At 49.3% G+C, this 5,664-nt stretch overlaps 1 non-coding gene across 1 annotated transcript; it reads left to right on the top strand.

Moving 5' to 3' along the window:
* The first annotated feature begins 2,582 nt into the window (after positions 1 to 2,582).
* On the top strand, positions 2,583 to 2,655 carry TRNAR-CCU. Its single transcript has one exon. It is a non-coding gene; the product is annotated as a tRNA-Arg (tRNA).
* Positions 2,656 to 5,664: the final 3,009 nt, after the last annotated feature.

Below are 5,664 nucleotides of genomic sequence, written 5' to 3' on the forward strand. Positions count from 1 at the left end.
GCGTCGGCCTCCTCGCTCTGTGCGGCTCTGACGTGGCATGCTTGGCAGAGGCCTTGCGCTTTTATGCCCGACTCTGGAGCTGCCATGACTGTGGCCGTGTGAGCTCTTGTGCGCTCCAGTGCGCCTCAGATATGCGCTGAGATGTGCGCCTAGCCGCAGATATGCGCCTTGTTCCGTGCGCGCAACTTATGCTCGTGAGGTATTATGTGCGCCTAAGTTTATGCGCACAAGGGACTTGTGCGCTCGAGTTGAACGGCGAGGCGGGTCAAGATGGCGACCTCCTCGGAGGGTCTCCACGTGGGTAGACCCTCGGGAACAGCCGGGGCCTAGCCCTGCTAGGGTGGATCAACCCAGCGGCACTGGCTCCGATCAGCAGCCTGTGCTCCTCTTCGATCCTCGGAGACTGTTTACATAGAAGATTTCTACCTTACCTTGTCTTCAGTGCTTCCCGGTTTCGTCCCGGGCGGTCTCCGGCTGCGGGGGTAGAGGGCAAATACCTTCATCGCCGCGCTCGAGGAATGCACCCGCTGCCTCTCAACCGTGCCCGAAATCAGGGGCTAAGTCCCTGCTGAGATTTGGCCACCGGACCGAGGCTCACCTCTGAGGGACCATGGAAATCACCTCAGGAATTTCAACTGGGGGAGGGACCCGAGGGTATCACCGCAGGAGAGCGGGGCTAGTCTTCAGGTAAACTTTTCTTCTTAAATTTGGGTTTTTCCTTGAATTTTGGTTTTAACGCTCAGAGAGCATGCAGATAGTCCCTAACTGCTTTGGAGACGGAAAATACTGAGGAGCTGCACTTCCTGCAGGGGTATATGTACTAGGGGCTGACGTCAGATTGAAATCTGATCTGTCTCCAACTACTAACAGGAGTACACTATACCCATTGGTCCTGAGACCATATGCTACACGCTAGGAACTAAAAGATACCAACCCCTCACACTTATTCCCCTCTCCGAGCACATCCCTGGCCCCCCACACACTCACTCATTCCCCTCGCCCCACCCCCCTCCGAGCACATCCCTGGCCCCCACACACTCACTCATTCCCCTCTCCGAGCACATCCCTGGCCCCCCACACACTCACTCATTCCCCCCTCCGAGCACATCCCTGGCCCCCCACACACTCACTCATTCCCCTCTCCGGGCACATCCCTGGCCCCCCACACACTCACTCATTCCCCTCTCCGGGCACATCCCTGGCCCCCCACACACTCACTCATTCCCCTCTCCGAGCACATCCCTGGCCCCCCACACACTCACTCATTCCCCTCTCCGAGCACATCCCTGGCCCCCCACACACTCACTCATTCCCCTCTCCGGGCACATCCCTGGCCCCCCACACACTCACTCATTCCCCTCGCCCCACCCCCCTCCGAGCACATCCCTGGCCCCCACACACTCACTCATTCCCCTCTCCGAGCACATCCCTGGCCCCCCACACACTCACTCATTCCCCTCTCCGAGCACATCCCTGGCCCCCCACACACTCACTCATTCCCCTCTCCGAGCACATCCCTGGCCCCCCACACACTCACTCATTCCCCTCTCTGAGCACATCCCTGGCCCCCCCCCACTCACTCCCCTCTCCCCACCCCCCTCCCAGCACATCTCTGGCCCCCACACTCTCACTCATTCATTCCCCTCTCCCCACCCCCCTCCCAGCACATCTCTGGCCCCCACACTCTCATTCATTCCCCTCTCCTCACCCCCCCTCCCAGCACATCTCTGGCCCCCACACTCTCACTCATTCATTCCCCTCTCCCCACCCCCCCTCCCAGCACATCCCTGGCCCCCACACTCTCATTCATTCCCCTCTCCCCACCCCCCTCCGAGCACATCCCTGGCCCCCACACTCTCATTTCCCCCTCCCAACATACTAATTCCTCCCCTCCTGATACCTGGCTGTAGCTGCACAGTCTGAAGATTCCTTTGCTGTTGCCCTCCAATGCCCTGCTGCTGGCCTTCCCGTTCCAGGTCTGCCAACAAAAACGTGCTCCAGAGGTATCCATCAACAAGGCTTGCAGCTCACTCTTTGAATCCTGCTCTGATTGGCTTACTGCTGCAATATAGGGATAGGGTGTGCCGGATATGGACAGGCTTCATCGCAGCAGCAGCAGCCAATCACTGTAACATCAGAGCACAAGTCCCGCCCAACAAGCCCAAAAAACCGCGACTGGCAGAAAAAATAGCCCAATTAAAAGCAACCCGCGAATCGGAAAAAAAAAACGCGAATGACTAGGAAAAGAAGCCCAATCTCGCGGTAAATAAGCGAGGTTGGCAACACTGCTAGCTAGCCCTTCCATTTCCCCATAATCTTCTCTGTATCCGCGCCAGACGAAAGTGGGAGGAGAACAGAATGGAGGAAGTCGTGACTCGTGGTCGATAACACGGTGAAAAAAAAAATCCCCTGTAAATCTAAAAAGCTGTTGGAAACAGTGACTGGCTATATCAGTTGGTAAATCGACATCACACATCAGACAAATACAGCGCAAGTAATATAACCATGTTACGATAAAATTGATCCTCATACACGATTTATTGATATATAAATAGTCTTATATAGAGAAATTTTGCGTGTAAGCCCCAGTGGCCTAATGGATAAGGCATTGGCCTCCTAAGCCAGGGATTGTGGGTTCGAGTCCCATCTGGGGTGGGTGAATGTTTTTCCTGTTCAAAAAAATTTTAATAGTCTATTGACATAAAATAAAGTACATGATTGTATTATTAGTAAATTTTATTGCAAACAATATTTCATAAACTACATAAATCCTAATTAATATTTATAGACCAAAAATGTGCAGCTAATATGTCATTATAAATAGTCCTAGGCCACAATTTTTTAAGACACATTTCTGTTTGGATGAAGAAGTGTTTAGAAACATGATGGCAGAAAAAGACCATTGGGCTCATCTAGTCTGCCCATCCACTCAATTAATTTAGCTTTATAATTTCCATCACTTCTTCAGAGATCCCCTGTATTTATCCCATGCTTTTTTTTATTCAGATACTGTTTTTATCTCTTCAACCTCCACTGGGAGCCTGTTTCACACATCTGTAAAGAAATATTTCCTAAGATTACTCCTGAGTCTATAACCCCTTTCACACTCATCCCATGACCCCTCGTTCTAGAGCCTCCTTTTCGTTGAAAGAGGCCTACCTCCTGTGCATGGAAACCTTTGAGATATTTAAATGTTTCTGTCATATTTTCCCTATCTCATCTTTCCTCTAGGGTGTACATATTTAGATCTTTAAGTCTGTCCCCATATGCTTTAGAACGAAAACCACCAACCATTTCACCTTCACTACTGTAACTTTCCCTTGGATTTTTGCATCCTAAATGCATTACTTTGCATTTTCTAACATTAAATCTTAGCTGCCAGATCTTAGACCATTCCTCGAGCTTCGCAAGATCCCTCCTCATGTTTTCCACACCTTCATGGCTGTCCACCCTGTTACAGATTTTGGTATCATTGGCAAAAAGACAAATCTTTCCCAACATCCATTACCAGTCCATCCATTATGTCACTCACAAAAATGTTGAAAAGAAAACATCCAAGGACTGATCCCTGAATAACGTCCCCCTCCTTCAAGTGAATTCCATTTACCTCTGCCCTTTGTCACCCACCACTCAGCCAGTTTTTAACCCAATCAGTCACTCTAGGTCTTATACAAAGAGCGTTCAATTTATTTATGTCTCCTATGTGAAACCATGTTAAAGGCTTTACTGAAATCCAAGTATACTACATTTAACACTCTCCCTTGATCCAGCTCTCTGGTCACCCAATCAAAGAAATTGATCAGATTATTCTGACAAGATATAATTCTGGTAAAGTAATGCTATCTTGGATCATGCAAACCACTGGCTTTCAAAATCTGTTTTACCAATGATTCCATTAATTTGTTCGCTACAGAGATCAGACTAACTGGTCTGTAGTTTTCAACCTCTTCCTTACTACCATTTTTATGAAAAGGAACCACTTATGCCTGGGTCCAGTCCTCCATAATTACTCCCAACTGTAAAGAAGCATTGAAAAGGTCCTGCCAGCGAAATTGCCAGGACATCTCTAAGTTCTCTTAGTACCCTTAAGTCACAGTGTGTGAGTCCCTGGGCTGCAGCGGATTTGGTGCCACCCCACTTGAGGAGCATGGCGGGGGTCCAAGCCAGCAGCAAATTGGCTGAGAATGAGAAGCAGCTTCACCTAGATCAGCCTCTTCCTCCATAGGTTGAGCCTTTGGGTTCTGAGACCTGCAGAGTTTAGGAGAATGTCCACAGCTAGATGAGCAATCCAAGGTACACGGTAGGCAGTGGTCGAGCAGTGACAGTATCCAGGCAGAAGGTCAAAGCAGGTGGTGGTCAAGCGATGTTGGTTTCCAGGCAGATGATCTAGGGAGGCGGCAGTCAAGCGGTATCAGTATGCAGGCAGATGGTCTAAGTTAGGCAACAAATAGCAGGCAGAGGAGAATGAGGAAGAAGGGAAGATAAGTCTGGGACAGAGGGCAGGATCAGGAGGCAAGACAAGGCAGGGCAGAGGAGCACAACTGGAACTGGAACAGGATAAAGGTAAGGCAGAAGACTGGAACAAGTCTAAGAGCAAGGCAGGATCGATGGCAAGGCAGAAAAACAGCGAACACCAGCTGAAGGTAGGAGGACCTGTTACTGAGGCATTGAGTTATGGTTGCGGTGGTGTTTAAATTCCCCAGGCATGTGATGTCATCAGGGCATGTCGAGAAGCTTTTCCCACCAGCAGCTTTTTAAATTGGCGAAGAGAGCACACGTGCCTCGAAGGGGCTATGCCGGCGTGGGACACTGGCATCAATGGTGCATCATCCAAAGCCTGGGCTTGTCCTGGAGGTAAGTTGCACCAGCTGTGAAACGGACACTACAGACTGCACGATGGATGTATTCCATCCGGCCCCATCATCTTATCTACTTGAGTTTAGTTAGTTCCTCACAGACACACTGTTCTAAAAATCAATTGAGGTTTACCTCACTTCCAATCTTGTTTGTGTTCATTTTATGAATTTCTGCTCCAGGACCTTCTACAGTGAACATCAAGCAGAAATATTTGTTAATCAATTTTGCTTTTCTTTATCAGCTTCTACATATTGCTCCCTTTCATCTCATGTCACTATTGTTCTTCCTTCTATCACTAGCATATCTATAAAAAGTCTTGTCCCCCCATTTTACAATATTCACTATTTTCTCTTCTATTTGAATTTTTGCATTCCTGATTACTTTCCCAGCTTCTCATAATTTTTCCAGATATTGTCGCTGTCTTCCTCTTTCTTCATCCTAAATCTAATCCTACTCAAAACGTTGACTCTAACCCTAACTCTAGCATGAATGCTAACCCTGTCCCTAGGCCTAACTCTATCCCTTATTATAATGCTCATTGTTACCCTAAATCTAGTCCTAACCCTAACTATTAGCCAAACCCTATCGCTAATCTTAAATGTAACCTTAATACCAGGAACGGCTCAAGGCAATCTGCCACATGAGGCGAGGGATGAGATGGCGCCCCCCCCCCCCCCCCCTCACCCTGCCCCCTCACTCCACTCTCTGCTCACCCTGCCCCCTCTCGCTCTGCCCCTGCTCACCCCACCCCCGTCGACCTGGTCTCTGGCAGCAGCAGCGTTGGCATTTCTCCTCTCTTCGGTTGCC

This window comes from Rhinatrema bivittatum, chromosome 2, assembly GCF_901001135.1.
Source record: "Rhinatrema bivittatum chromosome 2, aRhiBiv1.1, whole genome shotgun sequence".
Classification (NCBI taxonomy): Eukaryota; Metazoa; Chordata; class Amphibia; order Gymnophiona; family Rhinatrematidae; genus Rhinatrema; species Rhinatrema bivittatum.